We start from the raw sequence: 23,987 nt of genomic DNA on the forward strand, positions 1-23,987 counted from the left end.
CTATGGAAGCAACACTTCTGTGAAAACTTCCCTCATCAAAGAACCCTATCCTATGTCCCTCTTCAAGCTATTTCCATTCCTTATAAGCAACTGAGCATTAAAACACATTACACCCACTAGCTTCAAGAACTTGAACAAGTCACTTATCCTGTGCGAATCATTGGCTAGAGGGATCAACTAATAAATACCTCCTGGTATTGTGTTGGGAGCGCATGAAATTGACATGCATGAAAGTCATTTTTTGGTATATTGCACCAAAGAAAAAAAGACTCTGGGGTAGGTGGGGGGGAGAGTACAGGTCCAAAAAAGATGACAGAGGAGCTAGTTGGGGTTGTATTGTTATGGGAAAATTGAGAAATGTTATGCATGTACAAACTGTTGTATTTACTGTTGAATGTAAAACATTAATCCCCCAATAAAGAAATTAAAAAAAGAAAGTAATTTTAATTTATGCAGGAATCACCATCATTATCACTTCTTTTTAAAAATTTTTTTATATTTATTTTATTTATTTATTCCCTTTTGTTGCCCTTGTTGTTTTATTGTTGTAGTTATTATTGTTGTTGTTGTTGTTGGATAGGACAGAGAGAAATGGAGAGAGGAGGGGAAGACAGGAGGAGAGAAAGATAGACACCTGCAGACCTGCTTCACCGCCTGTGAAGCGACTCCCCTGCAGGTGGGGAGCCGGGGGCTCGAACCGGGATCCTTATGCCGGTCCTTGTGCTTTGCGCCACCTGTGCTTAACCCACTGCGCTACAGCCCGACTCCCTATCACTTCTTTTTTAAAAATAATTTTTATTGGCAGTCGGGCAGTAGCATAGCGGGTTGAGCGCACATGGTGCGAAGTGCAAGGACGGGGCAGGGATCCCGGTTCGAGCCCCCGGCTCCCCACCTGCAGGGGGAGTCACTTCACAGGCGGTGAAGTAGGTCTGCAGGTGTCTATCTTTCTCTACCCTTCTCTGTCTCCCCTCCTCTCTCCATTTCTCTCTGTCCTATCCAACAACAACAACATCAATGGCAACAATAATGATAACAACAAGGATAACAAGGGCAACAAAATGGGAAAAAATAATTTCCAGGAGCAGTGGATTTGTGGTGGAGGCACCGAGCCCCAGTGATAACCCTGGAGGCCAAACAAAATAAAATAAAATTTAAATAAAGATAATAATTTTTATTTATTTTAATGAGAGAGAGATACAGAGAGACAGACACAGAAAGACCAGAGTACTGCTCAGTTCTGGTTTATGGTGATGCTGGGCATTGAACCTGGGACTTCAGAGCCTCAGGCATGAGAGTCTTTTGCATAACCGTTATGCTTTCTCCCCAGCCTCATTATTATTTCTAATCAAACTGATTTCATTGGCTACATCTTTTCCCATCAGAAATGGCTCATGTTATTCACCAAACTTTCCCCTACTCCTTTTCATTATACTTTTTAAAAATGATTTACTAGCTAACCTATATTTTTATGAGAGAATGAGCAGAACACATGCATAGTTTGTGCTGGGTGTTGAACTTGAGGGCCTGGGGTCGCAGCCATGCAAGTCCTATACTTTAACTCTGAAATTTCTTACTCTTCTTTAATTATTCTGCTAATCTTGTGACTTTCTCTGCCACAGGTTTCCAAAACACTGGCAAGTACCTTTTGGTACTCAATTAATAAGACATTCCACTTGTTAAATCGTTTTCTCATAAAAAAAAAAAAAAAGCACTGCCAATGCCTGACCCATCCATGAAAGCACAGCTTAGCAGCCTTCCTGTGGGGCATACTTTTTTTTTTTTTTTTTTATCATTCTTTCATTTCTAGAGAGAAAGAGAGAGAGAAAGAAGAGAGGGAGAGACCGGGAGGAGAAACATTGCCACCATCCATGGAACTCCCATTTGGTGCTGAGGCATAAGCCCATTAGCACTAATGGTAAGAGGTACACCCTGCTGGGTCATATCTCCCAGCTCCTCAGTTATTCCATTTTTTTTCTAACAGGTTCCTTTATTCATCTATTTATTTTATTAATTTTTTGCCTCCAGGGTTATTTTTATTTATTTATTTATTTATTTATTCCTTTTCTTTTCTTTTTTTTTATAATTTATTTCTTTATTGGGGAATTAATGTTTTAAATTCAACAGTAAATACAATAGTTTGTGCATGTATAACATTCCCCAGATTCCCATTTAACAATACAACCCCCACTATGTCATTCATCATCCTTCATGGACCTGTATTCTACCCCCCACCCACCCACCCCAGAGTCTTTTACTTTGGTGCAATACACCAATTCCATTTCAGGTTCTACTTGTGTTTTCTTTTCTAATCTTGTTTTTCAACTTTGGCCTGAGAGTGAGATCATCCCATATTCATCCTTCTGTTTCTGACTTATTTCACTCAACATGACTTTTTCAAGATCCATCCAAGATCGGCTGAAAACGGTGAAGTCACCATTTTTTACAGCTGAGTAGTATTCCATTGTGTATCTAGACCACAACTTGCTCAGCCACTCATTATTTATTCCCTTTCATTGCCCTTGTTTTATTGCTGTAGTTATTGATGTGGTTGTTATTGGATAGGACAGAGAAATGGAGAGAGGAGGGGAAGGCAGAGAGGGGGAGAGAAAGACAGACACCTGCAGATCTGCTTCACCGCTTGTGAAGCAACTCCCCTGCAGATGGGGAGCTGGGGGCTCGAACCGGGATCCTTATGCTGGTCATCCCACTTTGTGTCACCTGCGCTTAACCCTCTGTGCTACCCCGGCTTATTTATTTATTTATTTATTTATTTATTTATTTATTTATGTATGTATGTATGTATGTATGCATTTATGACTGGATAGAGACAGAGAGAAATTGAGAAGGGAGGAGGAAATAGAGAGGGAGAGAGACCAAGAGACACCTGTATCCTTGCTTCATCACTCATGAAGGTTTCCCTCTGCAGGTGGGGACCAAGGGCTTGAACCTAGGTCCTTGTACACTGTAATGTGTGGGCAAAACCAGGTACACCACCACCAGGCTTCCAGATTCCTCTTTTTTCTTCGTCTCCTCCTTCTCCTTCTTTGCCTTCAGTATTATTGCTGGGGCTCAGTGCCTGCACTACCAACCCACTGCTCCTGACAGCCATTTTTTTCCCATTGTTATTATTGTTGTCGTTGCTGTTATGGTTGTCCTTGCTACTGCTGTTAGATAGGACAGAGAGAAATTGAGAGAGGAAGGGAGAGGGAGAAAGATACCTGCAGATCTGCTTCACCGTTTGTGAAGTGACCACCCCCTGCAGGTGGGGAGCCAGGGGGTTCGAACCTGGATTATTGAGCGGGTCCTTGCGCTTCTTGCCATGTGCGCTTAACCCACTGTGCTACCGCCCTGCCCCGATATTCTTCTTTTAATAAAATAAAGTAAAATAAAAATAAAAGATTAATTTCACTAGGTAGAGAGCGGCCACTGTGGTACTCTGATTACATGGTGTCAGGATTTGAACTCATGCTTGAAAGACCAGAGCTCTACCATTCTACCTGGGCTTGGGAATACTCCATTTCCATCACCAACACTTACCGACTGTGTCTACATCCCCTCCAGCCATTGGAGATTTTTTTTTTTAAAATCCCAGGCCACACAGAGAAATGGCAAATCGTTATTTTATTTTATTTTTTGCCTGGCCAGTGAGATAGCACAACACTTAAAAGATTTTTATGACTGAGGCTCCAAGGTCCCAAGTTCAGTTCCAGCTCTACCATAAGCCAGAGCTGAGCTGGTAAAAACAAATGAACAGGGAGTCAGGCGGTAGTGCAGCGGGTTAATGGCAGGTGGCGCAAAGCGCAAGGACCGGTGTATGGATCCCGGTTCCAGTCCCCAGCTTCCGACCTACAGAGAAGTTGCTTCACAGGCGGTAAGGCAGGTCTGCAGGTGTCTTTCTCTCCCCGTCTCTGTCTTCCCCTACTCTCTTTATCTCTCTCTGCCCTATCCAACAATGATGATATCAATAACAACAATAATAAAACAACAAGGGCAACAAAAGGGAATAAATATTTTTTAAAAACATTTAAAAAAAAACAAATGAACAGGCAAAACAAAGTAATACATATCTACGAATCTGAAAGAAGTTAAGTCACTTACCCCAAGTCACACATTTTTTACAGAAAATGTGGCCACAGCTGGTGACAAAGAAATGGCTCCCTTCTCTTTGGTAACACTGGTTGCAGTGAAACCAATCCATTCTGGAGGAGATAAAGAGAAAAGGTGACAGTAACCTGGGACATAATGAAATTACAGCTGCTCCAAACTCCACAATGTTTGCCCATCTTCTGCTGTTTTATCAGGATGTGAGCACATTATTGTGAGCATTGCAGTTGGTGATATGAAAGCACATATATATCTGAGATAAAAAAGCAGACTTGTTATAATTTTAAAGATATATTATTTATTTATTGGCCAGAGACAGAGAGAAGAAAATCAAGAGGGAAGAAGATATATATAGAGAGGGGGGGGGAAGGGGAAGAGAGAGGGAGAGAAAGAGAGCGAGTGAGAAGAGAGACTTAAAGCACAGCTTCATCATTCGAGAAGCTTCCCCACTGAGGTGGGGGTGGCAGACCTGAACCCAGGTCCTACCACATTATAACATGTGTGCCCACCAGGTGCACCACTGCCCAGCTCTCTTATGATAATTTTTAAAGCAAAAATATATTTATTTAAAAATCATTAGCCAATGGTGTATGTTTGGTCAGTGAAATTATGCGCACTTGTGTACTGTCTTTACTCTTTGTTTTCGAGGTTTCCTAGACTAATTCCATCACCAATTTCCCCCCCCCTCCGGGTTTTTCTTTTTTAATTTAAGAAAGGAGACATTAACAAAACCGTAGGATAGGAGGGGTACAACTCCACACAATTCCCACCACCCAGTCTCCATATCCCACCCCTCCCCTGATACCTTTTCCACTCTCCGTCCCTCTGGGAGCGTGGGCTTATTACTGGGGCTCAGTGCCTGCACTAAGAATCCACTGTTTTAGAGGTCATCTTTCCACTTTTAAAAATACAGGACAGGCTAGAGAGAAATTGAGAGGGAGACAGAAAGACACTTGCAGATGTGCTTCACCACTTGTGAGGCAACCCCCCTGCAGGTGGGGAGCTGGGGACTCGAACTGGGATCCTTGTGCCCATCCTTGTGCTATGTGCGTTTAACCCAGTGCATTTTCCCCCCAGCCCCCTCTGGCACCAATTTAGAATAACAAAAAAAGCAAAGAACCATCTGTTTTTCTCCTATTAGTTCATATGATATGGAGAGATGGAGAGAGAAGGAGTGAATTAGAAAAAGATAATATATTAGGCATATATTTCAACTAAGAAAACATGATTTGTAACTGATAATTTTTTATCAGTTTATACTTTTCCTTCTTCTCTACAGAAAGTCAGAATCATAGACCTGGAAGAGATCTTGAAAAATCATTTAATATTTTGTTTAATCCCATCATTTCCCCAAAGATGTAACTTGTATTCAATGATTTGATCAAAGTCTTTTATTTGCTTATTTGTTTTATTGGCACCAGGGTTACTGCTGGATTTTGGTGCCAGCTCCTGGTGGCCATTTTTTTTTTTACCAGAGTGCTGCTCAGCTCTGGCTTATGATGGTTTGGGGGGATCGAACCTGCTCAGCAGAGACCTCTGGCATGTAAGTCCTCCATATACCACCACTGTCCCACCTCCATATACCACCACTGTCCCACCTCCATATGCCACCACTGTCCCACCTCTAAATACCACCACTGTCCCACCTCTATATGCCACCACTGTCCCACCTCTATATGCCACCGCTGTCCCACCTCTATATGCCACCACTGTCCCACCTCTATATGCCACCACTGTCCCACCTCTAAATACCACCACTGTCCCACCTCTATATGCCACCGCTGTCCCACCTCTATATGCCACCACTGTCCCACCTCTATATGCCACCACTGTCCCACCTCTAAATACCACCACTGTCCCACCTCTATATGCCACCACTGTCCCACCTCTATATGCCACCACTGTCCCACCTCTCTTGCCTGATTTTTAAATGGAAAAATTGACCTAAAAATCCAAAAGTTATCTGACACATGAGTTGTAATTAGTTCATATAGTTAAGGAATTAACATGTTTCACTTCATGAATGAATTAAAAAATGTTACTTAAAAATATATAACAGTAGGGAGTCAGGCGGTAGCGCATGTGGCGCAAAGCACAAGGACCCGTGTAAGGATCCTGGTTCAAGCCGTCGGCTCCCCACCTGCAGAGGAGTCACTTCACAAGCAGTGAAGCAGGTCTGCATGTGTCTATCTTTCTCTCCCCCTTTCTCTATGTCTCTCTGTCCTATCCAATAACGACTACATTAATAACTACAATAATAAAACAAGGGCAACAAAAGGTAATAAATATTTAAATATATATCTAATATATACAAATATATATTTATATATAAATATTATACATAAAATATCTTCATATTAAATATATATTTATATATAATGTGTTTATACATTATATATTCATAATATATTATATATATACATATATATATATATAATCAGTGGTCTGGGAGGTGGCGCAATGGATAAAGCATTGGGTTCTTTTGCATGAGGTCCTAAACCTAAATTCAATCTCCAGCAACACATGTACCAGAATGATGTCTGGTTCTTTCTATATCTCCTATCTTTCTCATAAATAAACAAATTTGGGCAGGGGTAGACAGCATAATAGTTATGCAAAGAGACTCATGCCTGAAGCTCCAAAGTCGCAGGTTCAATCCCCCGCACCACCATAAGCCAGAGCTGAGCAGTGTTCTGGAAAAAGAAAGAAAGAAAAAAAAAAAGGAAGAAAGAAAGAAAGAAAGAAGGAAAAAAATCTTTATATATAAAACAATGGGGGCAGGAAACAGCTCATTAGGTAAGGCACATCCTTCGCCAAAGTCCATGTTCAACCCCAACCACGTGGCGCCAGAGAAGGCTCTGGTGCTATCTCCTCTCTCTGAGTGAAGAAGGCAGAGTGGTTAAACTGTGCATGTGTGCGGTCCCAGCTCTGCACCCCCATCACACACACACATATTGATCTCCTTTAAAATTAAATTGGGGGTGTTGGGGAGACAGCATAATGGTTATGTGAAAGACTTCCATGCCTGAGGCTCCAAGGTCCCAGGCTCAAATTCCCAGCATGTCCATAAACCAGAGCTGAGCAATGCTCTGGGCTTGTGCTCTGTCTTTCTCTTTGTATCTCTCCTGATGAAATTAAATGAATAAAATATTTTTTAAAAAGCCTTTTAAAAATTTAACTTGGGTGGTCCAGGAGGTGGCGCAGTGGATATAGCATTGGACTCTCAACCATGAGGTCCCGAGTTCAATCCCCGGCCGCACATGTACCAAAGTGATGTCTGGTTCTTTCTCTCTCTCCACCTGTCTTTCTCATGAATAAATAAATAAATTCTTCTTTTTCTTTAACTTTTTTTAAATCTTTATTTATTTATTTGATAGAAACAGCCAGAAATTGAGAGGAAGGGGGAGATAGAGGAGACAGAGAGACACCTGCAGCACTGCTTCACCACTTGTGAAGCTTTCCCCCTGCAGGTGGGGACAGGGGCTCAAACCCGGGTCCTTGCACACTATAACATGTGCACCACCACCCGGGCCCAATAAATAAATTCTTTAAAAAAAATTTAATTAGGGCAATTGGGAAGATGGTTCAGCAGATAGAGAGCAGGACTTGCATAACTGAGGCCTCAGGTTCAATCTAGTGCCTAACATAAGTCAGAGCAGTTCTCTGGTATCTCTCATGAAAGAAATACTAAATTAACCACCTAGGAGGTGCAGAAGTGGAGAAAATGTTGGGCTTACAAGCATGAGGTCCGCAGTTTAATCCCCAGGATCCCATATGCTAGACTGGTGCTCTGAAGCTCTCTCTTCTCTCTAGAACAAATAAATCTATTAAACAATTAATTTGAGCCTGCAAAATAGCTCACTTGGATAGTGTGCTGCTTTGCTATATGTGCAACCCGGGTTTAAACACAGCATCCACTGCACTGAATGAAGTCTCAGTGTTGTGCTGTCTTTCACTCTCTCCCTCTCTGCATCTATCTAAAAATAAATAAATTGAACTGTGAAAATACTGGAAACCAAGGACAATTCCTCTCCCTCCACTCCATGAAGTCTTTCCTTACAAATAAAAGCTTTTAAGCAGTCTATGGAGAGGCGTGCCAACAAAATGATGACTAGTTCGCAGTGCACATCAACATTTTTATCGCATTAAGTCAAGATTCTGGCAAAATGCTTGTTGAATAGACAACTCAAGGCAAAGCCACCAACTTCAGGGTTCTAGTCCTTCTGCCCACAAGCGAATCTAAAGAATTTCTGAGAAAGTGTGTGTGTGGGGGGTGTTGTTAGACAGCATAATGGTTATGCAAAGGGACTCTCATGCTGAGGCTCCAAAGTCTCAGGTTCAATCCCTCGCACCATCATAAATCAGAGCTAAGCAGTGCTCCGGTAAAAAAAGAATTTCTGAAAAGACCCCCACCACTACATACGCCTGCTTCACTTAGGGGTGACAGTCACAACTGTAATCAAAACGGCTGGCGAGAGGCCCCCTGAAAAGAAGGGCAGCTCGAGGGCTCCTGGGGTGACTCTTCGCTAGGGTTGCTGGGGATGCAGCAGACTCGAATTTCCCAGCCCTCCTTTTCCTAGCCACCTTCTAGCCTACCCGCTTGGCTGTCGTGATCCCAGAAGGCTTCGGATCGCATTTAGTTCTCCTCAGAAAAGCTGGAAATGGAGGGAAATCACAGATTTAGCCGGGCAAAACCGAGCAAGGGGTAGGCGTGGCACATGACGCCAAACGTGGGGGGCGTGGGCGGGGCCTCGGGCTGTGCAAAGGCTGTGGGCGGGGCCTACGACGGCCTCATGCTACAGCGGGGCGGGGGCACCGGTGATGCAAACTCATGGGCGGGGCCTGGGGCTGTTCAAAACTCGTGGGCGGGGCCTATGACTGTACTACTTTTGAGGGCGGGGCCTAGGGCAATGCTAAACTCATGGGCGGGGTCTGAGGCTGTGCAAATTCGTGGGTGGGGCTTAGGGCTCTGCTAAACTTGTGGGCGGGGCTAAAATTGGTATTGTTCTCCGGGCCAGGGCTGGAGGTGACTGCATCATGCTTTGGAGTTGCTCTGGCTTGCCACTTCTTGCCCAGGAAAACCCACTTCCTTTAAGATCGGGAGCAAATCAGGAAGATGATCTAATTTATACAGTTTACAGTGGAACTATGGTGAAAAAAGTCCAATAAGGGGCCAGGCAGTGGCGTAACTGGTTAAGCGCACACAGCTGGGTCCCCACCTGCAGGGGGAAAGCAGCGGAGCAGGGCTTCAGGTGTCTTTCTGTCTCTCTCCTCTGTCTCTCCCTCCCCTCTCAATTCTTCTGTCTCTACCTAATAATAAATAAATTAAAACATTTAAAAAATTTTAAAAAGTCTGATAACACAATTACAGTAACTTGTTAGAAAAATGTAGTTGCAAGACAGATGAAAACTTCGGCCTAATATATTTTAAGGAAATAAAGAAAATAGGGGCCGAGTGGTAGATCACCTGGTAGAGCAGACATGTTATCATGTGCTAAGACTCAACCCCCACCTGCAGGATGGAAGCTTCATGAGTGGTGGAGCAGAACTGCAGGTATTTTGACAGTCTTTTTTTCTTTTTAAAAGATTTTATTTATTTATTTATTCATGAGAAATGATAGGAGAGAGAGAGATAGAACCACACATCATTTTGGTGCATGTGCTGCCGGGGATTGAACTCAGGGCCTCATGCTTGAGAGTCCAAAGCCCCATCCACTGCACCACCTTCTGGACCACACTGCCTCTCCTTTTTTGTCTGTCTCGTACCTCAATTTTAAAAACGGTGAACCTGGTTGAGTGCACATGTTACAGTGCGCAAGGACCAGAGTTCAAGCCCCCAGTCCCCAGCTGCAGGGAGGAAGCTTCAGGAGTGGTGAAGCAGGGCTGCAGGTGTCTCTCTGTTTCTCTCCCTCTCTCCCTCTCTTTTAAATGAACATTTATTTATTTATATTATCTTTATTTATTGGATAGAGATAGCCAGAAATCAAGAGGGTGATAGGGAGAGAGACACCTGCAGCCCTGCTTCACCACTCACAAAGCTTTCCCCTTGCAGGTGGGTCCGGGGGGAAAACCTGGGTCTTTACGCATTGTAATACATGCGCTCAACCAGGTGCGCCACCACCTGGCCCATTTCTCTCCCTCTCTATCTCCCCTTTGTTTCTCAATTTCTGTCTCTATCCAATCAATTAAATAATAATATTAATAATGAATTTTAAAAAGGGGGAGTAGGCAGGAGTAGATAGCATAATGGTTATGCAAGGAGACTCTCGTGCCTGAGGTTTCAAAATCCCAGATTTAATCCCTGCACCACCGTAAACCAGACCTGAGAAGTGCTCTGGTTGAAAAAAAAAAAAGGGTGTGTGTGTGGGGGGGGGAGGGGCTAGGTAATAGTGCAATCAGTTGAACACACCCAGTCCCCACAGCAGGGAGGAAGCTTCATGAATGGTGAAGAAGTTCTGCAGGTGTCTCTCTCTCTCCCTCCCTATCTCTACTTCCCTCTCAATTTCTTTCTGTCTCTATTAATTAAATAAACAAATACATATTTAAATGAAAAGGAAAAAAGAGAAAGAAGAATGCTACCAGGGATGGTGGAATTGTGCAGGCATCAAAAACTTTAGTGGAAAAAAAGAAGTAATAGGTGTCCTGAAAAAACAGTACAAGTCAAATATAGAAAAGCAGTACAGAGAGCAGGGGAGATAGCATAATGGTTATGCAGACAGACTCTCATGCCTCAGGCTCCCAGGTCCGAGCTTCAGTCCCCCTCACTACCATAAGCTCGAGCTGAGCTGTGCCCTGGTTAAAATAGATAGAAAAGAAAAACAGTACAGCTAGAGAACCAATATTAAATAAGAACTAAAAAATCTCGGGAAAAATAAAAAAAACTTGTTTTTTATTTTTATTTCTTTTTGTACATCTACTTTTTATTTATTTTGTTTTCTCTTTATTGCCACCAGGGTTATCCATGGGCCTCAGGGCCAGCAGCTCCTAGTGACCCTTTCTTTCTGTTTCTTTTTTAGTATTGTTATTTTATTATTATTATTTGCCACCAGGGTTATCACTGGCTGGGTGCCAACACTATGAATCCACTGCTCCTTGTGGCCATTTTTTTTCTTTTTTTTGTTTTATTTGACAGGACAGAGATAATAACAGGGAAGGGGATGACAGCGAGAGGAGGAAGAGAGAAAAAGAGACACCTGCAGACCTGCTTCACTGTTCATGAAGCTTCTCCCTCTGCAGGCTGGGAGCAGGTCCTCAAACCAGGGTATTTGGTACTCAACCAAGTGTGGCATCGCCCAGCCCCTGGCTTCCTTTTTTTTTTTTTTTTTAAATATTTACTTATTTATTTATTTATTCTCTTTTGTTGCTCTTGTTTTTTTATTGTAGTTATTATTGTCGTTATTGATGTTATCATTGTTGGATAGGACAGAGAAATGGAGAGAGGAAGGGAAGACAGAGAGGGGGAGAGAAAGACAGACACCTGCAGACCTGCTTCACCGCCTGTGAAGCAACTCCCCTGTAGGTAGGTAGCCGGGGGCTCGAACCAGGATCCTTATGCTGGTCCTTGAACTTTGCGCCACCTGCACTTAACCTACTTCGCTACTGCCCAACTCCCCTTGGCTTCCTTTTTAAGCAGCAAAATGCTATTTTCTTTTTTCAATACTGCTTCAATAATCTGTTTTGTTTGTTTGTTTGTTTTTGTTTCATTTCTGAGCCAGGCCTTGGCATCACTCCAGCACACACAGTGCAGGGCTTGGGGTCAGACCTCATTCTTGAACGCCTTATGCTCTGCAGCCTGGGAGTTGGCACCGTGCTGGATTCTGGATTTAACCTAGCTTGAGGTCTTGAGTTGGATCCCCAGCATCACAGGTGCCTGAACAATGCTCTGGATCTCTCTCTCATGAAATACATAAAATCTGAAAGAGAGTAAATGGGAGGGGAGAGTGGAGGAAGGTCCTGCACTCTACCTGCCACAAACGGAACTTGTGAAAAAACACAGTGATACGGAAGATGACCCATCACCCTGACCTTGCCTGCAGGAAGTGAGGACAGATTTTCTTTCTTTCTCTCTCTCTTTCTTTCTTTCTTTTCTTTTCTCTCTTTCTTTCTTTTCTTCCTTCCTTCCTTTCTTTTCTTTTTTCTTTTTCTTTCTTCTGTTTTTATTTGACAAGACAGAGAAAAATTGAGATGGAGAAAAACAGATACTTACAGACCTGCTTCACCATTCATGAAGTGTCCTCCCTGCAGGTGGGGATGGGGGCTTCAGCCCTGATCCTTACCATGCACATAATGGAGTGTGCCACTGCCTGCCACCTCCCTTTAAATCTTTTTTAAAAAATCTCTTTTTATTTATAGAACAGAGACAGCCAGAAATTAAGAGGGAAGGGGAGACTGAGAGATAGACACCTGCAACATTGCTTCACCACTTGCAAAGCTTTTCCCCCTGCAGGTGGGGGTGGGGGCTTGAACCCGGGTCCTTGCGCATTGTAACATGTGCAATAAAGAAACCCCATGTTTCTCTGCAGGGAAAGGCTGCTTATGGCATCTTTTATCCACACAGCCTGTGTTAAATGTGGCCTGTAAATGGAGATGTAGCTATTTTAAGGCTTTAGCAGACTTCTGTGACCTGCATGGTTTAATTTGCAACAAACCAACATCAACATATGTACTGCAAGCTGTGAGAACAGAACTGATGCACATGCCCTAGAAGCTGATGAAACATATTATTGACAAGCAGATGTAAGATTTCACAGTAAATGCGTTTAAAACTAAGAGACGCAGTTGCATTTGAAGGTAGTATTCCGCTGCAAGCTTGAAGAAAAAGATGATGGTCTTTGAAGCCTGGAGTGGGAAAGGAGCTGTCTTCTGGCGGTGCCTCCTGAGCTTATTGAATGTTGGGCTCTGGAGGAGCAGCATGTAGTCAGGTTCTAAAGAGACGATTGGCAGTACTCCATGAAAAAGGTAGAAGGGCTGCGTTGTAACAACTCTCCTAAATATTGCACCAAAGTAAAAGACTCTGGGGTGGGTGGGAGGAGAGTACAGGTCCTGGAAAAGCATGACAGAGGACCTAGTGCGGGTTGTGGTGTTATGTGGAAAACTGAGAAATGTTATGCATGTACAAACTAGTGTATTTACTGTCAAATGGAAAACATTAATCCCCCAATAAAGGATAAAAAAAATTAATAAACTCTCCTAAACCAGTCAGGTTTTGTTCAGAACGCAGCTTCACACCCAGTGTTTCCAGCCAGTGAGTGTGTCCCCGGCCGGGCCTTGCGAGGCCTTGGCATGTGTGCGGCGGCAAGATGGCACGTTCCATGGTTCCATCAACCGACAGCCGCAGGGACCCTCCCGGCCGCGCAGGCCCCGCGCACCCCCAGCGGCCTCCAGAAACCCCTCGAGCCGAGGGCCCAAACCCTGAAAAGCAGCGAGGCCTGGCTGAGAGGAAGCCGAGGCTGCAGAGGTGCCGTCAGCCTCCTGATCCCTTGGCTGTGGACCGCGGGGCGGCGGTGGAGGTGAGCGCTGCCCTTTCTGTGCTAAAGCAGGCGGGAGCCGCTCCCCGGCTGGGACTGTGTTTACTTCCCGTGTTCCCAACTTTTAAGTGATGACCTACGGGACGGTTTGAATTTCAGCTTTTTCAAATTTTATTTTATTTGATTTTTCTTATTTATTTATTTATTTTTATTTTGCCTCCAGGGTTATTGCTGGGGCTCGGTGCCTGCGCTATGAATCAATCCACTGCTCCTGGAGGCCTTTTTTCCCATTTTGTTGTCCTCGTTGTTACCCTTGTTGTCATTGCTGTTTTTGTGGAGAGAAATGGAGAGAGGAGGGGAAGACAGAGGGGGGAGAGAAAGACAGACACCTGCAGACCTGCTTCACCGCCTGTGAAGGGACTCCCCCTGCAGGTGGGGAGCCGGGGGCTCGAACCCGGATCCTTACTCCGGTCCTTGCACTTTGCGCCACGTGCGCTTAACCCACTGCGCTACCGCCCAACCTTTTATTTTTTATTTTATTTTATTTTATTTTATTTTATTTTATTTTATTTTATTTTATTTTTAGTGGTGGGTATTAAAGCGACAAAACGGTACAGCCAGATCCCGAGTAGAGAAGAGAGTGCCCTGTGTTGCTGGTTCCAGCACTTTTGTGATGGTGTTTATGGCAGCGAGGCCAAGGCGAGAGGTCTGGGCGTAGGTCGTTCTGTCAGGTGAGCTTAGGGTGATACTCGGGCTTCCTTGTGCTCTCTGCCGTGAGAGATGGGAAAGGGAACTTGAATCAGAGCGAACTCCTTACAAATTACTCTCTGTCACTTTGAAAAGAAATGATGTAAAGGAAAAGACAAAGACATTTACTTTATCACACTTCGACTCACTTATTCAACTATTTTCTTTTCTAGATTGGCTTTTAAAAAACTATTCTTGAGAGGGTCAGGCGGTAGCGCAGTGGGTTAAGCGCATGTGTCCTAGAGTCCATGGACCCGCTTAAGGATCTCGGTTTGAGCCCCCGGCTCCCCACCTGCAGGGGAGTCACTTCACAGGCACTGAAGCAGGTCTGCCGGTGTCTGTCTTTCTCTCCCCCTCTCTGTCTTCCCCTCCTCTCTCTCTATCTTTCTGTCCTATCCAACAACAATGACAACAATAACAACGACAACAAGGGGTACAAAAGGGAAAAAAAAATAATGGCCTCCAGGAGCAGTGGATTCGTAGTGCAGGCACGGGGGCCCCTGTGATAACCCCGGAGGCAAAAAACAAACAAACAAACAAAAAACTATTTTCTACTAACAGGTTATTTATATTATCACAAGGGAAGTTTTTTTTTAGAGGGATAAGAACTATGTCATGTATTTTTGGAACTATTAAATCTTTTTGTTTTAATTTGAATAAGAAGTTTGTTAATTATTTTTTTTGGGGGGGCAGAGCTAGGACCTCACAAATGCATGACATCAGCACTCTGAGTCACACACACACACACACACACACGGGGGGGGGGGGGGGGGGAGAGGCATCCCACAGCATTGGACCTTCCTGCAATGTTATACACCTGCCATGCAAGCCATGATAGGCTTTTCCAGTGGCAAGGCACACTATCTGGTGAGCCATTACTCAAGAACTTAATGACTTTGTTTTTATTTTTGTTTATTTTATTTTATTGACTATATTGATGGGATAGATAGAAATTGAGAGGAGAGGGTGAGATAGAGAGGCAGAGAGAGGATGGAGATAGATAGTATAATGGTCATACTAAGGGAATCTTATGCCTGAGCCTCCAAAGTCAAAATCCATCAGTCCTCTGCATCACCATAAACCAGAGCTGAGCAATGCTCTAACTAATTAACTAAATAACTAAATAAAATATATTGAGAGAGACCTACATCACTCCTTCACTTCTTGTGAAGCTTCTTTCCTGCAGGTGGAGGCTGGGGCTTGAACCTGAGTCCTTGTGCACTGTACTGTGTGTGCTTAACCAGATGCACCACCACCTGGCCCCCTTACTTTGAAAAAGAGAAGTTAGACGCTTCTTTTTTCTAGTGTAATAGCTACCTCCCCATTGGGCTTACAGTCAGCAGTAAAATATAATATTTTTGTACATGTGTAACATTTCTCAGTTCTCCACATAACAATCTAACCCTCCTCTGCCATCATGTTCCAGGACCTGAACCCCCCCCAGAGTCCTTTACTTTGGTGCAATGCACAAAGACACCTTTAAAAATAATTATAAAATGAAAATATTGACAAGATCATAGGAGAAGAGAGGTACAATTCCACACAATTCCCGCCACCAGAGCTCTGTATCCCATTCCCTCCCTTGAAAGCTTTCTTATTTCTTATTCTTTACCCCTCTGGGAGTGTGGACCCAGGGTCATTATGGGGTTGCAGAAGGTGGAAGGTCTGGCTTCTGTAACTGCTTCCCCACTGAACATGGGAGTTGGCAAGTTGATCCATACTCGCAGCCTGTTTCTTTCTTCCCCTCATGGGGCGGGACTCTGGGGAGGTGGGGTTCCAGGACACATTGGTGAAGTCATCTGTCCAGGGAAGGCAGGTTGGCATCACGGTGCATCTGCAACTTGGTGGCTGAAAAAGAGTTAAGGTACAAAGCAGAACAAATTGTTAAATAATCAGGAACCAAAAGGCAAGAATATAGCAGCTGAGATTTGGGGGGGTCTCCATTTTGGTAAAAAGCTAGTAAGTCTATTTTAGGTATATTCCAAGGGGCTCATGACTACTAATTTTTGCCTAAGCCCTACAGTTAGACACTGTTAAACTAATTTTAATGTTTGTTTTTTAAAATAAGATCACTGAAGAGCCACTGCGGTAATACAGTATGACGTGTGTGTGTGTGTGTGTGTGTGTGTGTGTGTGTGTGTAAACGGCATTTATTAGCAAGCTGTAAATTAGGGGTGGAGGTGGGGGTGGTAGGAGGCGACCACGTCACCTTTTAGGTTCTTTCCCTCTGTCCTCCTGGGCCTGGGGCTTCAGCTCATCGTCCAGGCGCTCCTTTGTCGGGACCACCTTTGACTGCAGGTAAAAGGAGCCGCCTACTGACTTGTTCACCTTGAACAGGTGTTCATACTTCTTTTGGATCTCCTCGGGGGTTCAGCTTGGAGACATTGAGGATCTGCTGGGCCTCCTGGAGGCTGAAGCCAGTGAGGTTGGTGCAGACTGGTGTCCGGCGCGGCCCGGCTGGCTGCAAACTCCGTCCACGGGGCGTCCCTGCCCAACACCTGCGCCCCCATCACGATGATCTGGGCCAGGTACCTGGCCATGATGGCCGCTCAGCCTCGGGGGCGCGGGCCTCGTGGTACCGACTCATGGGCAGCCGGCGGGTCAGATGTCACGAGGAGCGCGCATGTGACAGTATGGCTTTATGTGCATAAAGTGTACACATAAATGTTATTGATTTATTTTATTTTTGAGAGAGATGCAGAGAGAGAAAGACACAGAGATAAACACCAGAGCACTGCACAGCTCTGGTTTATTGTGGTGCAGGGGACTCTTGTGCCTGGAGCCCCAGGCACAAGAGTCTCTTTGCATGACCATGATGCTATCTACCCCCGCCGAAATTTTATTCATTAAAAGCAAATAATTTTCATCATCCTTATATTTTGCACAACTATTCATTTATGTCTTACATGTTATCTTATAAATTAGTTGGATCACATTTTTAAAAATGATTTTTATTTGTTAATTGGATAGAGAGAGCCAGAAATCAAGAAAGACAGGGGTGATAGGGAGAGAGACAGAGAGACACCTTTAACACTCCTTCACTACTTGCAAAGCTTTCCCCCTGTAGGTGGGGACCAGGGGCTCCCACCTGGGTCCCTGTGTACTTTAACATGTGTGCCCATCACACATATTTCTACTGTCAGTAAGCAGTGCCCTAGGTGTGTTATAAATAAATTCCTAAAGTAGGATACTTGCACTGTTTAGAAAGAGTAAAGGAAGGTAAATATACCTAAAACATTACCTTTTTTTTTTTTTTTTCAAAATAAATCTTTTTCATAAAAAGTAATGTAAGTGGTCCAGGAGGTGACGCAGTGAAAAAGCTTTGGACTCTCAAGCATAAGGTCCCGAGTTCAATCCCCCGCAGCATATGTGCCAGAGTGATGTCTGGTTCTTTCTCTCTCTCTTCCTATCTTTCTCATAAATCAATAAAATCTTTAAAAAAGAAAAAGTAAAATAAAGCTAAGCAGAGAACTACCATAATGTATGTCCCAGAAATTCCATGTCCAGATGGATAGATATATCTAGGCCACCTCGGTTGGAAGCCATTTGATTGTTTGCTTTATTTGTTCCTCTGGTTTTTTTTTTTTAATCCTTGTGGAGCACTTTATGGTAAAACCTGTGGGTTTACTAAACATTTTTTGTTAGAATTAATTAATTAATTTATTTACATATGAGTGAAGAAGACAGGAAGAGAGAGAAAGAACCAGACATCACTCTGGTATATCTGCTGCCGGGGATTGAACTCATGACCTCATGCTTGACAGTCTATTGTTTTATCCATTGCTTCACCTCCTGAACCATGGATTTATTTTTATATAGTGTCTTCAATTATATCTTTGTATATAATTTTTTAAAAAAAATTTATTTCTCCCTTTTTGCTTTCCTTGTTGTTTACCATTGTAGTTGCTATTATTGTTATTGCTGTTGTCGTTGTTGGATAGGGTAGAGATAAATCGAGAGAGGAGGGGAAGACAGGGAGAGAGAAAGATAGACACTTGCTGACCTACTTTACTGCCTGTGAAGCAAACTCCCCTGCAGGTGGGAAGCGGAGGGGGGGTTAGGGGTTTTGGGGGGGGAGGGGTTCGAACTGGGATCCTGATGCCTGTCAGTGCATTTTCTGCCGTGTGCACTTAACCCGTTGCACCGCTGCCCGGCTCTCGTATGTAGAGTTTTAAATGGTTTTCTTTTTCTTTTCTTTTATTTCTTTATTTTATTTTTTATTACCTTTATTTATTGGATAGAGACAGTCAGAAATCAAGAGGAAAGGTAATAGAGAGGGAGAGAGAGACAGAGAGACACCTGCAGCCCTGTTTCACCACTCGCAAAGCTTTCCCCCTACAGGTGGGGACCAGGGGCTTGAACCTGGGTCCTTGCACATTCTAACATGTGTGCTCAACCAGGTGTGCCCCTGCCCCCTTAAATGGTTTTCTCTAGATATTATATTCTAGACATGTAACTTATTGCTTATATTCCGCAGTATTGAAAACAGACTCCAACAGATACTTAACATGAGTGGTCACAATTTTGATGAAGCATTCATTGTTCACAAAGACTAAAAGGGAGCCAAGGAAATAGCATGGTGGTTACACAAAAGACTTTTATGTCTGAGGTCCTAGGTCCCAGGTTCACTCCCCAGCACCACCACTAGTAGTGCCTGGAGGAAGATGAGGATGGGGAGTTGCAAAATGAGTGCAGGGTTTCTGACTGAGGTGGAGAAAATATTTGGAAATGGAGGTGATAGTTGTATGAAATTGTTAATATAGTTTACACTATTTACATAATGGGGCCAGCAAAACAGCTCACTTGTGATTGTGTACTGCTTGGTCCTGTGTGTGGCATCTACCACCCTGAAGGAAGCTTCATGCTATGGTCTTTTTCATGCTCTTTCTGTCTTTATCTTAAAAAGAAAAAAAAAAGTTGGGGGTCGGGTGGTAGCGCAGCGGGTTGAGCGCATGTGGCCGCATGTGGCGCAAAGCGCAAGGACCGGCTGAAGGATCCCGGTTCGAGCCCCTGGCTCACCACAGGGGAGTCGCTTCACAGGCGGTGAAGCAGGTCTGCAGGTGTCTGTCTTTCTCTCCCCCTCTCTGTCTTCCCCTCCTCTCTTCATTTCTCTCTGTCCTATCTGGTGGCAAACAACGACAGTAATAACCACAACAAGGCTACAACAACAAGAGCAACAAAGAGGGAAAGAATGGCCTCCAGGAGCAGTGGATTCATGGTGCAGACACTGAGCCCCAGCAATAACCCTGGAGGCAAAAAGAAAAGTTAACATGGCCCCCAATTTTTTCCCCATGTCCTTTGTCTAATACTTGTTTATTTACAGAGTGAAGTAGAGTTGTTGCCATCCATGGAGTTCTTGAATTTTTGTTGTTGTCATATGGTACCAGGGCCTCCCACAAGGCAGACCCTCCTCTACTGAGTCACCTGGCTGGTCCCAAAATGGCAAACTTTACATGATAGTAGTTTTACCAAAGTAAACAGTAAGACTTGTTCATACTGTGCAGTCCTATTTCTGAATTCTCTTGTGCATATCATTGATCAGTTTGTCTATTTAAAAAAATTTATTTATTATTGGATAGAGACAGAAAGAAATTGAAAGGTAGGGGGAGGTAGAGAGACAGAGAGACACCTGCAGCCCTGCTTCACCACTCAGGAAGTTTTCCCCCTGCAGGTGGGGACCAGGGGCTTGAACCTGGGTCCTTGCGCACTGTATCTGGTGTGCTCAACCAGGGGCGCCACCGCCCAGCCCCTCAGTTTGTTATTTTGATGCTGCCCCCCACACTGAGATTTTTAACTTTCCTTTCTTTTTTCTTTTTATTTTTCCCAAATGAAGAGACAAAGCAGTTTGTTTATTTAAATATTTCTTCTTTTAAATTCTTTTTATTCTCTTTATTTATTTATTTATTGGATAGAAACAGCCAGAAATTGAGAGGAAAGTGGTGGATAGACAGGAAGAGAGACATTGCAGCACTGCTTCACCACTTGTGGAGCTTTCCCCCTGCAGGTGGGGACTGGGGACTCGAACCTGGGTCCTTGTGCATTGTAACATATGAGCTCAACCAGGTGTACCACCACCTGGCCCGACTTCCTTTCTCTCTCCTATTTTTAAAATTAATTAATTTATTATTGGATAGAGACAGAGAGAAATTGAGAGGGAAGGGTAAGACAGAGAAGAGAGACAGACAGACACCTGCACCCTGCTTCACCACACATGAAGTTTTCCCCCTGCAGGTGGGGACCAGGGGCTTGAACCCAGGTCCTTGCACACTGTAATGTGAACACTTAACCTGGTGCACCACCACCTGCCCCCCCTTGCATCATTCTTTCCTTCCTTCCCCCACTCTCTTTTTTTCCAGATTGAAGGTGAGAGACAGAAGAAGAAAGGGCTGGAGGTGGTGTACCCTGTTGAGCACACATGTTAACATTAACAAGGACTCAGGTTCAAGCCCCCAGTCTCCACCTGCAGTGGAAGCTTCATGAGTAGTGAAGCACTGCTGCAGGTGTCTTCCTTCCTTCCTTCCTTCCTTCCTTCCTTCCTTCCTTCCTCTCTCTCTCCTTCTCTCTCTCCTTCTCTAAATTTTTCTCTGTCCTATCAAATTAATAAATAATAAGTAAGTATTGAGAGAGAGGGGAAGTTGGACGGTAGTGCAGCAGATTAAGCACACATGATACAAAGTGCAAGGACCGGAGTAAACATCCCAGTTCAAGCCTCTGGCTCCCCACCTACAGGGGGGTCACTTCACAAGTGGTGAGCAGGTCTGCAGGTGTCTTATCTTTCTCGCCCCCTCTCTGTCTCCCCTTTTCTATTGATTTCTTTCTTTCCTATCCAACAACAACAATGTCAGTGGCAACAATAACAATAAGGACAATAACAAGGGCAACAAAATGGGAGAAAATGGCCTCCAGGAGTAGTGAATTTGTAGTGTAGGCACCTAGCCCTAACAATAACCCTGGAGGCGAGAGAGAGAGAGAGAGAGACAGAGACAGAGAGACCACAGAAACACTTCTTATTCAAGAATCATTCTCTTTGAAAAGCTGAAAACTTTCCCCCTAAAATCAGGAACCAGAGAAGGATGTCCACTGTATTCACTATTATTTAACATAATCTTTGAGGTCTCACCACTGCAGTCAGATAAAAAGGAGATATGAAAGGTATAGATTGGAAAGAAAAAAAAATAAAAGACTATCACTATTTGCTAATGACTATCACTATTTGCTAATGACATTATAATATACTTAAAGGTAATATACTCAAAGGCTCCACCAAAAAACTACTAGAAATAATTTAATACATTTAGTAAAATAGCAGGATACAAAACCAATACTCACAAAGCTGCATTTCTGTATACAAATAAGGAGTCAGAGGAAAAGAAAAGAAAAGAAAAGACTCAATCCCATTTCTAATTGAACCCAAAATGGTAAAATACTTTGGGATGAATCTCACAAAGGAAGTGAAGGATCTTTACAATGAAAACTATCCTTAGGGTGGGGGTAGCTAGCATAATGGTTATGCAAAAAGACTGTCATGCCAGAGGCTTCCAAGTCCCAGGTTCAGTCCCCCCCACAGCATAGACAAGAACTGATCAGTGCTCTAACAAAAGAGAAAAACAAATTTGACAGCCACATGTAGCAAAGTGAAACTAGACCGCCACTTAACACCACACACCAAAGTCAAATAAAAATGGATCAAAGATTTGGTTGTTAGTCCAGAAACTCCAAAAATTATAGAAAAAAACATTGGTGAAACTTTGCAGGATCTTCACATCAAAGATGTATTTGGAGACTCAACCCCCTGGGCATGAGAAATAAAAACAAGAGGAAATAGATGGAATTACATAAAACTAAAACTAAAAGACATCCACATATCAAAAACAAACTACGCAAGGATAACCGGGCAACCCAGTAAATGGGAGAAGTTATTTGCATATCACACATTTGATAAATGGCTGATATCAAACATTTTTACAGAACTGGTACAGATTTACAAAAGAAGTAAAAATAACCCAGTGAGCGCACGTGGCGTGAAGCTCAAGGACTGGTGTAAGGATCCAGGTTCAAGCCCTGGCTTCCCACCTGCAGGGGAGTCGCTTCACAGGTGGTGAAGCAGGTCTGCAGGTGTGTCTTTCTCTCCCCCTCTCTGTCTTTCCTTCCTCTCTCCATTTCTCCCTGTCCTATCCAATAATGACAACAATAACAACCATAGTAACTACAACAATAAAACAAGGGCAACACAAGGGAACAAATAAATAAATATTAAAAAAAATAACCCAATGAAAAAGTGGGTTAAACAGACAGCTTTCTAAAGAAGAAATACGCATGGCACATGGACACATGAAGAAATGCTCCACTTATTATTAGAGAAATGCAAATTCAAACCACAGTAAGATTTCATCTCACATCTGAAAGAATGGCTTACAGCAACAAAGCAAGAAATGACGGGTTGTGGAGAAAAAGAAACTGTGCTAGACTGCTGGTGGGAATGCAGACTTGGGAAGACTGGATGGAGAGTCCTTAGACAAGTAAAAATGGAGTTACTTTGTAATTCAGTGATACCACTCCTGGGCATTTATCCAAAGGATGCTGAAACACTACTTTGAAGGAACATAGGCACCCCTGCATTATTCACAGCAGCCAACGAGTGGAAGCAGCCTAAATGTCCATCAACAGGTGACTGACTAAAGAAATTATGGGATATATATTCCATGGGATACTATTCTGCAATCAAGAAATGTGCTGTTGTGTATTTTGGGGGAAAAATGGATGGAACTGGGGGTGATTATGCTTAGCGAAATAAATAAAGAGATCAAAGACAACTACCAGATGGTTTCATTCATATGTGGACTCTAGAAATCTGATGAACTGAGGGGGAAAAAAAGCAAGCATACTGTTTCTAAGACTTGTGAGAACTATGGTGGTTATCTTTGGGAGGTGAGAGGGTGGGGATACAGAGCTTTGGTGATGGGTGTGGCGTGGAGCTGTACACTGTAATCTTACGACGTTGTGACCTATTAATCACAAATAAAAAATAAAAATTAGGGAGAGTCCGGCGGTAGCGCAACGGGTTAAGCGCACATGGCGCAAAGCTCAAGGACAGGTAGAAGGATTCCGGTTTGAGCCCCCAGCGCCCCACCTGCAGGGGAGTCATTTCACAGGCGGTGAAGCAGGTCTGCTGGTGTCTATCTTTCTCTCCCCCCCTCTGTCTTCCCCTCCTCTCTCCATTTCTCTCTGTCCTGTCTAACGACGACGACATCAATAACAACAATAATAACTACAGCAACAATAAAAAAAAAAACCACAAGGGCAACAAAAGGGAAAATAAAAAAATTTAAAAAATTAGGGGGATCCAGTGGTAGCACAGAGGGTTAAGTGCAATGGCGCAAAGCTCAAGGGCCTGAGTAAGAATCCCAGTTTGAGCCTCCAGATCCCCACCTGCAGCTCCCCACCTGGGTCATTTCGCAAGTGGTGAAACAGGTTTGCAGGTGTCTTTCTCTCCTCCTCTCTGTCTTCCCTTCCTCTCTCGATTTCTCTCTGTCCTAACGAACAACAACAGCTGTAACAACAATAACAGCTACAACAAGGGCAGCAAAATGGGAAAAATGGCCTCCAGGAGCAGTGGATTCCTACTGTAGGCACTGACCCCCTGGAGGCAAAAAAAAATTGAAATTAGGG

At 43.6% G+C, this 23,987-nt stretch overlaps 1 protein-coding gene and 1 pseudogene across 5 annotated transcripts in view; both read right to left on the reverse strand.

Moving 5' to 3' along the window:
- The window catches only part of RNF212B (ring finger protein 212B), a 57,704-nt gene extending 48,884 nt beyond the window's left edge, over positions 1 to 8,820 (reverse strand). For all 5 annotated transcript variants that reach the window (XM_060175343.1, XM_060175341.1, XM_060175339.1 and 2 more), the window contains exons 1-2: positions 8,701 to 8,820; positions 4,099 to 4,199 (exon numbers count right to left, since the gene is read on the reverse strand). The gene's annotated coding sequence lies outside the window, so the exon portion shown is untranslated. The remainder of the gene's footprint in view (positions 1 to 4,098; positions 4,200 to 8,700) is intronic.
- A 7,703-nt stretch (positions 8,821 to 16,523) lies between these two features.
- LOC103126782 (mitochondrial import inner membrane translocase subunit TIM16-like) lies at positions 16,524 to 16,882 on the reverse strand (annotated as a pseudogene).
- Positions 16,883 to 23,987: the final 7,105 nt, after the last annotated feature.

The sequence above is a fragment of the Erinaceus europaeus genome, chromosome 16, assembly GCF_950295315.1.
Source record: "Erinaceus europaeus chromosome 16, mEriEur2.1, whole genome shotgun sequence".
Classification (NCBI taxonomy): Eukaryota; Metazoa; Chordata; class Mammalia; order Eulipotyphla; family Erinaceidae; genus Erinaceus; species Erinaceus europaeus.